Raw genomic sequence first — 17,340 nt, forward strand, 5'->3', positions numbered from 1 at the left:
GTTGTTGAAACCTTGTTGAGGTCTCTCTTGATTCTTCCATGAGAAATTTGGGTGATTTCTCCATGAAGAATTATAGGTGTTTCCATAGGGTTCTCCTAGGTAATTCACCTCTTCCATTGAAGGGTTCTCAGGATCATAGGCTTCTTCTTCAGATGAAGCATCCTTAGTACTGCTTGGTGCATTTTGCATTCCAGACAGACTTTGAGAAATCAGATTGACTTGTTGAGTCAATATTTTATTCTGAGCCAGAATGGCATTCAGAGTATCAATCTCAAGAACTCCTTTCTTCTGATTTGTCCCATTGTTCACTGGATTCCTTTCAGAAGTGTACATGAATTGGTTATTTGCAACCATTTCAATTAGCTCTTGAGCTTCTGTAGGCGTCTTCTTTAGATGAAGAGATCCTCCAGCAGAGCTATCCAAAGACATCTTGGACAATTCAGAGAGACCATCATAGAAAATACCTATGATGCTCCATTCAGAAAGCATGTCAGATGGACACTTTCTGATTAATTGTTTGTATCTTTCCCAAGCTTCATAGAGGGATTCTCCATCCTTCTGTCTGAAGGTTTGGACTTCCACTCTAAGCTTACTCAATTTTTGAGGTGGAAAGAACTTTGCCAAGAAGGCATTGACTAGCTTTTCCCATGAGTCCAGGCTTTCTTTAGGTTGTGAGTCCAACCATATTCTAGCTCTGTCTCTTACAGCAAAAGGGAATAGCATAAGTCTGTAGACCTCAGGGTCAACCCCATTAGTCTTGACAGTGTCACAGATTTGCAAGAATTCAGCTAAGAACTGATGAGGATCTTCCAATGGAAGTCCATGGAACTTGCAATTCTGTTGCATTAGAGAAACTAATTGAGGCTTAAGCTCAAAGTTGTTTGCTCCAATGGCAGGGATAGAGATGCTTCTCCCATAGAAGTCGGGAGTAGGTGCAGTAAAGTCACCCAGCACCTTCCTTGCATTATTGGCATTGTTGTTGTTTTCGGCTGCCATGGGTTCTTCTTGTTTAAAAATTTCTGTTAGGTCCTCTACAGAGAGTTGTGCCTTAGCTTCTCTTAGCTTTCGCTTCAAGGTCCTTTCAGGTTCAGGGTCAGCTTCAACAAGAATGCCTTTGTCCTTGTTCCTGCTCATATGAAAGAGAAGAGAACAAGAAAATGTGGAATCCTCTATGTCACAGTATAGAGATTCCTTGAGGTGTCAGAGGAACAGAAAAATAGAAGAAAGAGGTAGAAGAATTCGAACTTAATCAGATAGAGTTCGAATTGTGCATTGAGAATGAGTGGTACTCCATAAATAGAACGATGTGAGAAGAGAGGAAGAAATTTTTGAAAATTAAGTGAAAGATTTTGAAAACATTTTGAAAAACTTTAATTGATTTTCGAAAAAAAGAGTGGGAAAGAAACCAAGTAATTTTGAAAAAGATTTTGAAATTAGAAATCAAAAAGATATGATTAAAAATGTTTTGAAAAAGATGTGATTAAAAAAAAAGATATGATTAAAAAGTTATGGTTTTAAAAAGATATGATTGAAAAGATATGATTTGAAAACAATTTAAAAAAAAAAAGATTTGATTTTAAAAATTAATGTCTTGCCTAACAAGAAAAGATATGATTCAAACATTCACCTTTCTCAACAGAAAAGGCAACATACTTGAATTGTTCAATCAAAATCATTAATTGTTAGCAAGTATCTTTGAAAAAGGAAAGCAAAATCCTCTCCTTGTGCAATCCTGGCATTAAACGCCCAGAATGGTGCACATTCTGGCGTTTAACGCCCAGTGCATAACCTTTTGGGCGTTAAACGCCCAACCAGGCACCCTGGCTGGCGTTTAAACGCCAGTCTGTCCTTCTTCACTGGGCGTTTTGAACGCCCAGCTTTTTCTGTGTAATTCCTCTGTTGCATGTTCTGAATCTTCAGTTCCCTGTACTATTGACTTGAAAATAGAACCAAGATCAAATAAACAATGCATGCAAGACACCAAACTTAAATTTAGACACTAGACTCAAACAAGAAACATAAAATCTTTTTTGGTTTTTATGGTTTTGTAATTTTTTTGTGCTTTTTCGAAAATTATATGAAAATAGAAAATGAAAGTTTCAGAATTCTTGATATGGATTCCAGGAATCATTGCAATGTTAGTCTAAGACTCCGGTCCAGGAATTAGACATGGCTTCACAGCCAGCCAAGCTTTCAAAGAAAGCTTCGGTCCAAAACACTAGACATGGCCAATGGCCAGCCAAGCCTTAGCAGATCATTGCTCCAATAGCAAGATTGATAGAGATCAACAAGCTCTTGTGATGATAGGTTGAAAACTCGGTCCAATAAGATTAGACATGGCTTCACAGCCAGCCAGATTTCAATAGATCATCATGAAACTCTAGAATTCATTCTTAAGAACTCTGAAGAAAAATACCTAATCTAAGCAACAAGATGAACCGTCAGTTGTCCATACATGAAACAATCCCCGGCAACGGCGCCAAAAACTTGGTGTGCGAAATTGTGATCACTACTTTTCACAACTCAAATAATCCCTAGTAATGGCCCCAAAGACTTGGTGCTCAATACCATGGCATAAACACAACTTTGCACAACTAACCAGCAAGTGCACTGGGTCGTCCAAGTAATAAACCTTACGCGAGTAAGGGTCGATCCCACGGAGATTGTTGGTATGAAGCAAGCTATGGTTACCTTGTAAATCTTAGTCAGGCAGACTCAAATGGGTATAGATGATATATGAATAAAACATAAAGATAAAGATAGAGATACTTATGTATATCATTGGTGAGAGCTTCAGATAAGCGTATGAAGATGCTTTCCCTTCCGTCTCTCTGCTTTCTTACTGTCTTCATCCAATCCTTCTTACTCCTTTCCATGGCAAGCTTATGCAAGGGTTTCACCGTTGTCAGTGGCTACCTCCCATCCTCTCAGTGGAAATGTTCAACGCACCCTATCACGGCACGGCTATCCATCTCGGTCTCGATCAGGTCGGAATAAAATCCATTGATTCTTTTGCGTCTGTCACTAACGCCCCGCCTTCAGGAGTTTGAAGCACGTCACAGTCATTCAATCATTGAATCCTACTCAGAATACCACAGACAAGGTTAGACCTTCCGGATTCTCTTGAATGCCGCCATCAGTTCTTGCCTATACCACGAAGACTCTGATCTCACGGAATGGCTGGCTCGGTTGTCAGGCGAGCATTCGGTTGTCAGGCGATCAACCATGCATCGTGTATCAGGATCCAAGAGATATTCACCCAATCTAAGGTAGAACGGAGGGTGTTGTCAGTCACACGTTCATAGGTGAGAATGATGATGAGTGTCACGGATCATCACATTCATCAAGTTGAAGAACAAGTGATATCTTGGACAAAGAACAAGCGGAATTGAATAGAAGAACAATAGTAATTGCATTAATACTCGAGGTACAGCAGAGCTCCACACCTTAATCTATGGTGTGTAGAAACTCCACCGTTGAAAATACATAAGAACAAGGTCTAGGCATGGCCGAATGGCCAGCCTCCCAAAGTGATCAAAAGATCTTAAGAAAAAGGTTCCAAAGATCAGAAGATGAAAATACAATAGTAAAAGGTCCTACTTATAGAGAACTATTAGCCTAAGGTTTACAGAGATGAGTAAATGACATAAAAATCCACTTCCGGGCCCACTTGGTGTGTGCTTGGGCTGAGCAATGAAGCATTTTCGTGTAGAGACTCTTCTTGGAGTTAAACGCCAGCTTTTGTGCCAGTTTGGGCGTTTAACTCCCATTTTGGTGCCAGTTCCGGCGTTTAACGCTGGAATTTCTGAAGGTGACTTTGAACGCCGGTTTGGGCCATCAAATCTTGGGCAAAGTATGGACTATCATATATTGCTGGAAAGCCCAGGATGTCTACTTTCCAACGCCGTTGAGAGCGCGCCAATTGGGCTTCTGTAGCTCCAGAAAATCCACTTCGAGTGCAGGGAGGTCAGAATCCAACAGCATCTGTAGTCCTTTTCAGTCTCTGAATCAGATTTTTGCTCAGGTCCCTCAATTTCAGCCAGAAAATATCTGAAATCATAGAAAACACACAAATTCATAGTAAAGTCCAGAAAAGTGAATTTTAACTAAAAACTAATAAAAATCTACTAAGAACTCAACTAAAATTGCTAAAAACATACTAAAAACAATGCCAAAAAGCGTATAAATTATCCGCTCATCAGCTCTATTGGAATTTATGATCACAACTTCATTCAGCTTAACCAGCAAATGTACTGGGTCATCCAAGTAATACCTTACGTGAGTAAGGGTCGATCCCACAGAGATTGTTGGTATGAAGCAAGCTATGGTCACCTTGTAAATCTCAGTTAGGCAGATTAAATTGGTTTATGGATTTCGAAAATTAATAATAAATAGAAAATAAAAAGGGATAGAAATACTTATGTAAATCAATAGTGGGAATTTCAGATAGGCATGCGGAGATGCTGGAATCCTTTCGAATCTCTACTTTCTTATTGCTTTCATCCAATCCTTCTTACACCTTTCCATGGCAAGTTGTATGTAGGGCATCACCGTTGTCAATGGCTACATCCCATCCTCTCAGTGAAAACGTTCCTATGCTCTGTCACAGCACGGATAATCATCTGTCGGTTCTCAATCAGGTTGGAATAGAATCCCTTGATTCTTTTGCGTTTGTCATCACGCCCAGCCTTCAGGAGTTTGAAGCTCGTCACAGTCATTCAATCCCAGAATCCTACTCGGAATACCATAGACAAGGTTTAGACTTTCCGGATCCTCATGAATGCCGCCATCTATCTAACTTATACCACGAAGATTCTGTTGGGGAATCTAAGAGATATGCGCTCGGCCTAAAGTAGAACGGAAGTGGTTGTCAATCACGCGCGTTCATAGGTGAGAATGATGATGAGTGTCACGGATCATCACATTCATCAAAGTGTTGTGCAACGTATATCTTGGAATAAGAATAAAAGAGAATTGAATAGAAAGTAATAATAATTGTATTGAAACTTGAGGTACAGCAGAGCTCCACACCCTTAATCTATGGTGTGCAGAAACTCCACCGTTGAAAATACATAAGTGAAAGGTTCAGGCATGGCCGAATGGCCAGTCCCCTGAATGATCAAAAGACCGAATAATCAAAGGCTAAACAGTCAAAAGATTAAACTGTCAAAAGATGTCTAATACAATAGTAAATCATCCTATTTATACTAGACTAGCTACTAGGGTTTACATGAGTAAGTAATTGATGCATAAATCCACTTCCGGGGCCCACTTGGTGTATGCTTGGGCTTAGCTTGATCTATCCACGAGCTGAGGCTTTTCTTGGAGTTGAACTCCAAGTTATAACGTGTTTTGGGCGTTCAACTCTGGATCATGACGTGTTTCTGGCGTTTAACTCCAGACAGTAGCATGTACTTGGCGTTCAACGCCAAGTTACGTCGTCAATTTCCGAATAAAATATGGACTATTATATATTGCTGGAAAGCTCTGGATGTCTACTTTCCAACGCCGTTGAGAGCGCGCCATTTGGAGTTCTGTAGCTCCAGAAAATCTATTTCGAGTGCAGGGAGGTCAGATTCCAACAGCATCAGCAGTCCTTTTGTCAGCCTTTTTCAGAGTTTTGCTCATATCCCTCAATTTCAGCCAGAAATTACCTAAAATCACAGAAAAAACACACAAACTCATAGTAAAGTCCAGAAATGTGAATTTAACATAAAAACTAATGAAAACATCCCTAAAAGTAGCTTGAACTTACTAAAAACTACCTAAAAACAATGCCAAAAAGCGTATAAATTATCCGCTCATCAGGTGCCTTATCACTTGGTAACTTGGGTTAACTAACTCGGGATTATCAGCTGAAAGTCCACTATCAAGAGTAACCCTCACTATAGAGCATTTAGTAACCCAAAGAGGTGCTGGACACCAAGGTCTCAAGAAGGAAAATAAATGAACCAGATGCCTGTGGTGTGTATGTATGGGGGAGAGACTTGAGGGAGTAAGTCCTTAGGGGTGTCTCAACACCTAGCACCTTGAACCAACTGGTTCGGGAGTGTTGGCTGAAAGCTTATCTTAAAGAGTTGCCCCCTTATAGAGCACTTAGCTTGAAGAACACAAATAAGCCCTGGAATGACAATAAAAGGATCAATAAAAGTCTCATGGAATGTAAGCAAAGTCAGTGTTTTAGGACATGATAACTGAAAGCCAGTAATGGAATGAACCTAAGTTGCTATGCAGGAAACCACCGTAAAATCAGTGACATGACTTCCAAGAATGACTCATTTCTCTTGGCAATCTATTCATCATTCTCTTGTTCCAGTACTTGCTTAGGGACAAGCAAGCTTTAAGTTTGGTGTTGTGATGCCAGGGCATCTTGACCAGTTTCACTGACCTTTTCTTTACTGTTTTTAGGGTAGTTTCATGATTTTCTTAGGAAATAAGCTAGTTTTGGGTAGATATTCACTTATACCTTGATTCAAGCATACATTGTGCATTTTACATGATTTCATGAGGATTTTGCATAAGTTTAGTGACAAATTGTATGTTGCATTACCCATGACTTGGACTAGAACTTTGATGCACTCTATTGCTTGATTTCAGGACCAAAGGAAGCAAGGAAGAACTACTTAGCAGTCACGTTAATCTAATTAACGTGGCCACTAACGTGGAATGGGAGGTAACTTGCAAAGTTAATGAGAAAAGTGATTGCCAATAACGCTCTCGAAGCCATCATTGCCCACGTTAAGAGTCACGTTAACTAAGTTAACGTGAACTCTAACGTGAAGAAGGGGACTTTGAGCCAACGTTAGTGACACTTAACATTATCACTAACGTTGGCCTATGATCATAAGTGGCCACGTAAGAGTCCACGTTAACTTAGTTAATGATGAGCGGATAATTTGTACGCTTTTTGGCATTGTTTTTAGTATGTTTCTAGTAGGATTTAGTTAGTTTTTAGTATATTTTTATTAGTTTTTAGTTAAAATTCACTTTTCTGGACTTTACTATGAGTTTGTGTGTTTTTCTGTGATTTCAGGTATTTTCTGGCTGAAATTGAGGGACCTGAGCAAAAATCTGATTCAGAGACTGAAAAGGACTGCAGATGCTGTTGGATTCTGACCTCCCTGCACTCGAAGTGGATTTTCTGGAGCTACAGAAGCCCAATTGGCGCGCTCTCAACGGCGTTGGAAAGTAGACATCCTGGGCTTTCCAGCAATATATGATAGTCCATACTTTGCCCAAGATTTGATGGCCCAAACCGGCGTTCAAAGTCACCTTCAGAATTTCCAGCGTTAAACGCCGGAACTGGCACCAAAGTGGGAGTTAAACGCCCAAACTGGCACAAAAGCTGGCGTTTAACTCCAAGAAGAGTCTCTACACGAAAATGCTTCAATGCTCAGCCCAAGCACACACCAAGTGGGCCCGGAAGTGGATTTTTATGTCATTTACTCATCTTTGTACACCCTAGGCTACTAGTTCTCTATATATAGGACCTTTTACTATTGTATTTTCATCTTCTGATCTTTGGAATCTTTTGATCTTTAGATCTTTTGATCACTTTGGGAGGCTGGCCATTCGGCCATGCCTAGATCTTGTTCTTATGTATTTTCAACGGTGGAGTTTCTACACACCATAGATTAAGGTGTGGAGCTCTGCTGTACCTCGAGTATTAATGCAATTACTATTGTTCTTCTATTCAATTCCGCTTGTTCTTGTTCCAGGATATCCCTTGTTCTTCAACTTGATGAATGTGATGATCCGTGACACTCATCATTCTCACCTATGAACGTGTGCCTGACAACTACCTCCGTTCTACCTTAGATTGGGTGGATATCTCTTGGATTCTTTAACCGAAATCTTCGTGGTATAAGCTAGAACTGATGGCGGCATTCAAGAGAATCCGGAAGGTCTAAACCCTGTCTGTGGTATTCTGAGTAGGATTCAATGATTGAATGACTGTGACGAGCTTCAAACTCATGAGGGCGGGGCATTAGTGACAGACGCAAAAGAATCACTGGATTCTATTCCGGCCTGATTGAGAACCGACAGATGGATAGCCGTGCCGTCACAGGGTGCGTTGAACATTTCCACTGAGAGGATGGGAGGTAGCCACTGATAACGGTGAAACCCTTGCATACAGCTTGCCATGGAAAGGAGTAAGAAGGATTGGATGAAGACAGCAGGAAAGCAGAGAGACGGAAGGGACAAAGCATCTCCATTCGCTTATCTGAAATCCTCACTAATGGAATACATAAGTATCTCTATCTTTATCTTTATGTTTTATTCATATATCATCCATAACCATTTGAGTCTGCCTGACTGAGATTTACAAGGTGACCATAGCTTGCTTTATACCAACAATCTCCGTGGGATCGACCCTTACTCGTGTAAGGTTTATTACTTGGACGACCCAGTGCACTTGCTGGTTAGTTGTGCGAAGTTGTGATAAAGAGTTGAGATTGCAATGAGCGTACCATGTTGATGGCGCCATTGATGATCACAATTTTGCATACCAAGTTTTTGGCGCCGTTGCCGGGGATTGTTTCGAGTATGGACAACTGACGGTTCATCTTGTTGCTTAGATTAGGTATTTTTCAGAGTTCTTAAGAATGAATTCTAGTGTTTCAAGGTGATGTTCTTATCATCACCATGTCTAATTCTTTTAGACTAAAGCTTTAGACTAACATTGCATGATTCCTGGAATTCTCATTAAGAATTTTGATACCTTTATTTTCTTTTCTACTTAATTTTCGAAAAATCCAAAAAAAATTCACAAAATCATAAAAAAAAACCAAAAAAATATTGTATGTTTCTTGTTGAGTCTAGTGTCTCATTTTAAGTTTGGTGTCAATTGCATGTTTCTGTTCTTCTTGCATTTTTCGAATTCATGCATGTGTCTTCATTAATCTTCAAGATGTTCTTGATGACTTCCTTGCTCTGATCTTTGAATTCTCTTGACTTGAGTGTTTTGTTGTTTCTCATGTGCATTCTCATGTTGTTAGTGTCCGTAGTATACAAACTGCTAAGTTTGGTGTCTTGCATGCATTGTTATTTGATTTTAGTTGCATTATTCCTCATTATTAAAATTCCAAAAATATTTTTAATTTGTGTCTTTTCAAGTCAATAATATAGAGAATTGAAGATTCAGAACATACAGCAGAGAAATTATACAGAAAAAGCTGGGCGTTCAAAACGCCCAGTGAGGAAGGCAAACTGGCGTTTAAACGCCAGCCAGAGTGCTTGGCTGGGCGTTTAACGCCCAAAAGGGTAGTGCTTTGGGCGTTAAACGCCAGAATGTGCACCATTCTGGGCGTTTAACGCCAGGATGGCACAAGAGGGAAGATTTTGTTTTCAAATCAATTTTTTTTCAAGTTTTCAAATTTTCAAGTTTTCAAAGTTTTTCAAATCAAATCTTTTCCAAATCATATCTTCTCAATCAAATCTTTTCAAATCAATTTCTTTCCTTTTTTAAAGATAATTGCTAACAATTAATGATTTGATTGAACATTTCAAGTATGTTGCCTTTTCTGTTGAGAAAGGTTTAATGTTGGAATCATATCTTTTCTTGTTAGGCAAGTCATTAATTTTAAAATCAAATCTTTTTAAAATTGTTTTCAATCATATCTTTTCAATCATATCTTTTTAAAAACCATAATTTTTCAAACATATCTTTTTAATCATATCTTTTTCAAATAGTTTTCAATCATATCTTTTGATTTCTAATTTCAAAATCTTTTTCAAAAATTACTGATTCTTTCCCACTCTTGGTTTTCGAAAATCAATTAAAGTTTTCAAAATGTTTTTAAAATCTAAATGTTTTTAAAATCTTTTTAATTAATTTCGAAATTTCTTCCCCTCTTCTCGCATCCTTCTATTTATGGGAGTACCACTCTCCTCAATGCACAATTCGAACTCTATCTCACTAAGTTCGAATTCTTCTACCTCTTCCTCTATTTTTCTTTTCCTCTGACACCTCAAGGAATCTCTATCCTGTGACATAGAGGATTCCATTTTCTTGTTCTCTTCTCTTTCATATGAGCAGGAACAAAGACAAAGGCATTCTTGTTGAAGCTGACCCTGAACCTGAAAGGACCTTGAAGCGAAAGCTAAGAGAAGCTAAGGCATAACTCTCTGTAGGGGACTAACAGAAATCTTCAAAGAAGAAGAACCCATGGCAGCCGAAAACAACAACAATGCCAACAATGCAAGGAAGGTGCTGGGTGACTTTACTGCACCTACTCCCGACTTCTATGGGAGAAGCATCTCTATCCCTACCATTGGAGCAAATGGACTTCCATTGGAAGATCCTCATCATTCTTAGCTGAATTCTTGCAATAGTGACAATGGGGTATGGGGTTGACCCTAAGGTCTACAGACTAATGCTATTCCCTTTTGCTGTAAGAGACAGAGCTAGGACATGGTTGGACTCACAACTTAAAGAAAGCCTGAACTCTTGGGAAAAGCTAGTCAATGCCTTCTTGGCAAAGTTCTTTCCACCTCAAAAATTGAGTAAGCTTAGAGTGGAAGTCCAAACCTTCAGACAGAAGGAAGGAGAATCCCTCTATGAAGCTTGGGAAAGATACAAACAATTGATCAGAAAGTGTCCTTCTGATATGCTTTCTGAATGGAGCATCATAGATATTTTCTATGATGGTCTCTCTGAACTATCCAAGATGTCTTTGGATAGCTCTGCTGGAGGATCTCTTCATTTGAAGAAGACGCCTGCAGAAGCTCAAGAGCTAATTGAAATGGTTGCAAATAACCAATTCATGTACACTTCTGAAAGGAATCCTGTGAACAATGGGACAAATCAGAAGAAAGGAGTTCTTGAGATTGATACTCTGAATGCCATATTAGCTCAGAACAAAATATTGACTCAGCAAGTCAATTTGATTTCTCAAAGTCTGTCTGGAATGCAAAATGCACCAGGCAGTACTAAGGATGCTTCATCTAAAGAAGAAGCTTATGATCCTGAGAACCCTTCGATGGAAGAGGTGAATTACATGGGAGAACCCTATGGAAACACCTATAATTCTTCATGGAGAAATCATCCAAATTTCTCATGAAAGGATCAACAGAGACCTCAACAAGGTTTCAACAACAATAATGGTGGAAGAAACAGGTTTAGCAATGGCAAGCCTTTTCCATCATCTTCTCAGCAACAGACAGAGAATTCTAAGCAGAGCCACTTTGACTTAGCAACTATGGTCTCTGATCTAATCAAAACCACTCAAAGTTTCATGACTGAAACAAGGTCCTCCATTAGGAATTTGGAGGCACAAGTGGGACAGCTGAGCAAGAAAATTACTGAACTCCCTCCTAGTACTCTTCCAAGCAATACAGAAGAAAATCCAAAAGGAGAGTGCAAGGCCATCAACATGGCCGAATGTGGAGAGGAGGAAGAGGCAGTGAACGCCACTGAGGAAGACCTCAATAGACGTCCACTGGCCTCCAATGAGTTCCCCAATGAGGAACCATGGGAATCTGAGGCTCAAAATGAGACCATAGAGATTCCATTGGACTTACTTCAGCCTTTCATGAGCTCTGATGAATATTCCTCCTCTGAAGAGGATGAGTATGTCACTGAAGAGCAAGTTGCTAAATACCTTGGAGCAATCATGAAGCTAAATGATAAGTTATTTGGAAATGAGACTTGGGAGGATGAACCCCCTTTGCTCACCAAAGAACTGGATGACTTGTCTAGGCAGAAATTACCTCAAAAGAAACAAGATCCTGGGAAGTTTTCAATACCTTGTACCATAGGCACCATGACCTTCAAGAAGGCTCTGTGTGACTTAGGGTCAAGTGTAAACCTCATGCCTCTCTCTGTAATGGAGAAGCTAGGGATCTCTGAGGTACAAGCTGCAAGAATCTCACTGGAGATGGCAGACAATTCAAGAAAACAAGCTTATGGACTTGTAGAGGATGTTCTGGTGAAGATTGAAGGCCATTACATCCCCACTGATTTCATAGTCCTAGAGACTGGGAAGTGCATGGATGAATCTATCATCCTTGGCAGACCCTTCCTAACCATAGCTAAGGCTGTGATTGATGTTGATAGAGGTGACCTGATCATTCAAGTGAATGAGGAATCCTTTGTGTTTAAGGCTCAAGGATATCCATCTGTCACCATGGAGAGGAAGCATGAAGAGCTTCTCTCAAAACAGAGTCAAACAGAGCCCCCACAGTCAAACTCTAAGTTTGGTGTTGGGAGGCCACAACCAAACTCTAAGTTTGGTGTTGAACCCCCACATTCAAACTCTAAGTTTGGTGTTGGGAGGTTCCAACATTGCTCTGAGCATTTGTGAGGCTCCATGAGAGCCCACTGTCAAGCTACTGACAATAAAGAAGCGCTTGTTGGGAGGCAACCCAATGTTATATTTTATCTAATTTTCCTTTGTTATTTTATGTTTTCTGTAGGTTGATGATCATAAGAAGTCACAAAATCAATTGAAAAAGCAAAAACAGAATGAAAAACAGGAAGAAAAATAGCACACTCTGGAGGAAGAACCTACTGGCGTTTAAACGCCAGTAAGGCTAGCAGATGGGCGTTTAACGCCCAGTCTGGCACCATTCTAGGCGTTTAACGCCAGAAAGGGGCACCAGACTGGCGTTAAACACCAGATATGGGCAAGCACTTGGTGTTAAATGCCAGAAATGGGCACCAGCCCGGCGTTTAACGCCAGAATTGGCTCAAAACGCATTTTTGCATACCATTTGGTGCAGGGATGACTTTTCCTTGACACCTCAGGATCTGTGGACCCCACAGGATCCCCACCTACCCCACCACCCTCTCTCTTCTTCTTCACCCATTCACCAATCACCTCTACCACTCTTCCCCAAAAACCTCTCACCTATCAAATCCCACTATTCTCTTCACCACTCACATCCATCCTTCATAAAACCCCACCTACCTCACCATTCAAATTCAAACCACTTTCCCTCCCAAACCCACCCCTACATGACCGAACCCTACCCCTCTCTCCACCCCTATATAAACCCATCTTCGCTCCCTCATTTTCACACAACCTAAACACTACTTCTACCCTTTGGCCAAACCACAAAGCCACCTCCATCTCCTCTATTTCTTCTTCTTCTACTCTCTTCTTTCTTCTTTTGCTCGAGGACGAGCAAACCTTTTAAGTTTGGTGTGGTAAAAGCATTGCTTTTTGTTTTTCCATAACCATTTATGGCATCCAAGGCCGGAGAAACCTCTAGAAAGAGGAAAGGGAAGGCAAAAGCTTCCACCTCCGAGTCATGGGAGATGGAGAGATTCATCTCAAGGGTGCATCAAGACCACTTCTATGAAGTTGTGGCCTTGAAGAAGGTGATCCCCGAGGTCCCTTTCAAACTCAAAAAGAGTGAATATCCGGAGATCCGACATGAGATTCGAAGAAGAGGTTGGGAAGTTCTTACCAACCCCATTCAACAAGTCGGAATCTTAATGGTTTAAGAGTTCTATGCCAATGCATGGATCACCAAGAGCCATGATCAAAGTGTGAACCCGAACCCAAAGAATTGGCTTACAATGGTTCGGGGGAAATACTTAGATTTTAGTCCGGAAAATGTGAGGTTGGCATTCAACTTGTCCATGATGCAAGGAGATGAACATCCTTACACAAGAAGGGTTAACTTTGATCAAAGGTTGGACCAAGTCCTCACTGACATTTGTGAAGAGGGCGCCTAATGGAAGAGAGATTCAAGAGGGAAGCCGGTTCAATTAAGAAGGCATGACCTCAAGCCCGTGGCTAGAGGATGGTTGGAGTTTATCCAACGCTCAATCATTCCCACTAGCAACCGGTCTGAAGTTACTCTAGACCGGGCCATCATGATCCATAGCATCATGATTGGAGAAGAAGTAGAAGTTCATGAGGTTATAGCCCAAGAACTCTATAAGGTGGCGGACAAGTCCTCTACCTTAGCAAGGTTAGCCTTTCCTCATCTCATTTGTCACCTCTGTTATTCAGTAGGAGTTGACATAGAAGGAGACATCCTCATTGATGAGGACAAGCCAATCACTAAGAAAAGGATGGAACAAACAAGAGATCCCACTCATCATGAAATCCCTGAGATGCCTCAAGGGATGCACTTTCATCCACAAGACTATTGGGAGCAAATTAACACCTCCCTAGGAGAATTGAGTTCCAACATGGGACAACTAAGGGTGGAGCACCAAGAACATTCCATCCTCCTCCATGAAATTAGAGAAGATCAAAGAATCATGGGAGAGGAGCAACAAAGACAAGGAAGAGACATTGAGGAGCTCAAGCACTCCATAAGATCTTCAAGAGGAAGAACAAGCCGCCATCACTGAGGTGGACCCGTTCTTTAATCTCCTTGTTCTTTATTTTCTTGTTTTTCGAATTTTCATGCTTATGTTTATCCATGTTTGTGTCTTATGATCATTAGTGTCTTAGTGTCTATGCCTTAAAGTTATGAATGTCCTATGAATCCATCACCTTTCTTAAATAAACAATGTTCTTAATTGAAAAAGAGAAGAATTGCATGAATTTTGAATTTTATAACAGATTAATTATTTTGATGTGGTGGCAACACTTTTGTTTTCTGAATGTATGCTTAAACAGTGCATATGTCTTTTGAATTTGTGGTTCATGAATGTTGGCTCTTGAAAGAATGATGAAAAAGGAGACATGTTACTGAGGATCTAAAAAATCATAAAAATGATTCTTGAAGCAAGAAAAAGCAGTGAATACAAAAAAAAAGAGAAGAACGAAAAAAAAAAGAAAGAAAAAAGAAAGAAATAAAGTTGTGATCCAAGGCAAAAAGAGTGTGCTTAAGAACCCTGGACACCTCTAATTGGGGATTCTAGCAAAGCTGAGTCACAATCTAAAAAGGTTCACCCAATTATGTGTCTGTGGCATGTATGTATCCGGTGGTAATACTGGAAGACAGAGTGCTTTGGGCCACGGCCAAGACTCAATAAGTAGCTGTGTTCAAGAATCATCATACTTAACTAGGAGAATCAATGACACTATCTGGATTCTGAGTTCCTAAAGAGGCCAATCATTCTGAATTTCAAAGGATAGAGTGAGATGCCAAAACTGTTCAGAGGCAAAAAGCTAAAAGCCCCGCTCATCTAATTAATACTGATCTTCATAGATGTTTTTGGAATTCATTGCATATTCTCTTCTTCTATCTTATTTGATTTTCAGTTGCTTGGGGACAAGCAACAATTTAAGTTTGGTGTTGTGATGAGGATAATTTGTACGCTTTTTGGCATTGTTTTTAGTATGTTTCTAGTAGGATTTAGTTAGTTTTTAGTATATTTTTATTAGTTTTAGTTAAATTCACTTTTCAGGACTTTACTATGAGTTTGTGTTTTTCTATGATTTCAGGTATTTTCTGGCTGAAATTGAGGGACCTGAGCAAAAATCTGATTCAGAGACTGAAAAGGACTACAGATGCTGTTGGATTCTGACCTCCCTGCACTTGAAGTGGATTTTCTGGAGCTACAGAAGCCCAATTGGCGCGCTCTCAACGGCGTTGGAAAATAGACATCCTGGGCTTTCCAGCAATATATGATAGTCCATACTTTGCCCAAGATTTGATGGCCCAAACCGGTGTTCAAAGTCACTTTCAGAATTCCCAGCGTTAAACGCCGGAACTGGCACCAAAGTGGGAGTTAAACGCCCAAACTGGCACAAAAGCTGGCGTTTAACTCCAAGAAGAGTCTCTACACGAAAATGCTTCAATGCTCAGCCCAAGCACACACCAAGTGGGCCCGGAAGTGGATTTTTATGTCATTTACTCATCTCTGTACACCCTAGGCTACTAGTTCTCTATATATAGGACCTTTTACTATTGTATTTTCATCTTCTGATCTTTGGAATCTTTTGATCTTTAGATCTTTTGATCACTTTGGGAGGCTGGCCATTCGGCCATGCCTAAACCTTGTTCTTATGTATTTTCAACGGTGGAGTTTCTACACACCATAGATTAAGGTGTGGAGCTCTGCTGTACCTCGAGTATTAATGCAATTACTATTGTTCTTCTATTCAATTCCGCTTGTTCTTGTTCCAAGATATCCCTTGTTCTTCAACTTGATGAATGTGATGATTCGTGACACTCATCATCATTCTCACCTATGAACGTGTGCCTGACAACCACCTCCGTTCTACCTTAGATTGGGTGGATATCTCTTGGATTCTTTAACCAGAATCTTCGTGGTATAAGCTAGAACTGATGGCGGCATTCAAGAGAATCCGTAAGGTCTAAACCTTGTCTGTGGTATTCTAAGTAGGATTCAATGATTGAATGACTGTGACGAGCTTCAAACTCCTGAGGGCGGGGCGTTAGTGACAGACGCAAAAGAATCACTGGATTCTATTCCGGCCTGATTGAGAACCGACAGATGGATAGCCGTGCCGTGACAGGGTGCGTTGAACATTTCCACTGAGAGGATGGGAGGTAGCCACTGACAACGGTGAAACCCTTGCATACAGCTTGCCATGGAAAGGAGTAAGAAGGATTGGATGAAGACAGCAGGAAAGCAGAGAGACGGAAGGGACAAAGCATCTCCATTCGCTTATCTGAAATCCTCACCAATGGAATACATAAGTATCTCTATCTTTATCTTTATGTTTTATTCATATATCATCCATAACCATTTGAGTCTGCCTGACTGAGATTTACAAGGTGACCGTAGCTTGCTTCATACCAACAATCTCCGTGGGATCGACCCTTACTCGCGTAAGGTTTATTACTTGGACGACCCAGTGCACTTGCTGGTTAGTTGTGCGAAGTTGTGATAAAGAGTTGAGATTGCAATGAGCGTACCATGTTGATGGCGCCATTGATGATCACAATTTCGTGCACCAGTTAACGTGGCCTCTAACGTTAAAAGGGGGAAGGAAGCCAACGTTAGTGACACTCAACATTGTCACTAACGTTGGCCTAAGGTGAAATGTACCACGTTAACTCCCACGTTAACTTGGTTAAAGTGGGAGCTAACGTAAGAGACAATAAAAGGGGGAAGGAAGCCAACGTTAGTGACACTCAACATTGTCACTAACGTTGGCCTAAGGTGAAATGTACCACGTTAACTCCCACGTTAACTTGGTTAAAGTGGGAAGCTAACGTAAGAGACAAAGGGGTCGACAACGTTAGTGACACCCAACATTGTCACTAACGTTGGAAGCACCCAAAAACCCCAAGGAGCCACGTTAACTTAGTTAACGTGGAAGCTAACGTTGATGAGTGAAAGATGAGCCAACGTTAGTGACACTCAACATTGTCACTAACGTTGGGATGGCTAAGAATGGCCATGTTAGAAGCCATGTTAACCTAGTTAACGTGGACTCTAACGTGAGACATAGGGGCACA

The 17,340-nt window shown here is 40.5% G+C and overlaps 2 non-coding genes across 2 annotated transcripts; one reads left to right on the plus strand and one right to left on the minus strand.

The window, feature by feature from the left end:
- The first annotated feature begins 487 nt into the window (after positions 1-487).
- LOC130978202 (small nucleolar RNA R71) lies at positions 488-591 on the plus strand. The gene has a single exon (XR_009085858.1). It is a non-coding gene; the product is annotated as a small nucleolar RNA R71 (small nucleolar RNA).
- A 9,917-nt stretch (positions 592-10,508) lies between these two features.
- LOC130977298 (small nucleolar RNA R71) lies at positions 10,509-10,616 on the minus strand. The gene has a single exon (XR_009084997.1). It is a non-coding gene; the product is annotated as a small nucleolar RNA R71 (small nucleolar RNA).
- Positions 10,617-17,340: the final 6,724 nt, after the last annotated feature.

Source organism: Arachis stenosperma, chromosome 4, assembly GCF_014773155.1.
Source record: "Arachis stenosperma cultivar V10309 chromosome 4, arast.V10309.gnm1.PFL2, whole genome shotgun sequence".
Classification (NCBI taxonomy): domain Eukaryota; kingdom Viridiplantae; phylum Streptophyta; class Magnoliopsida; order Fabales; family Fabaceae; genus Arachis; species Arachis stenosperma.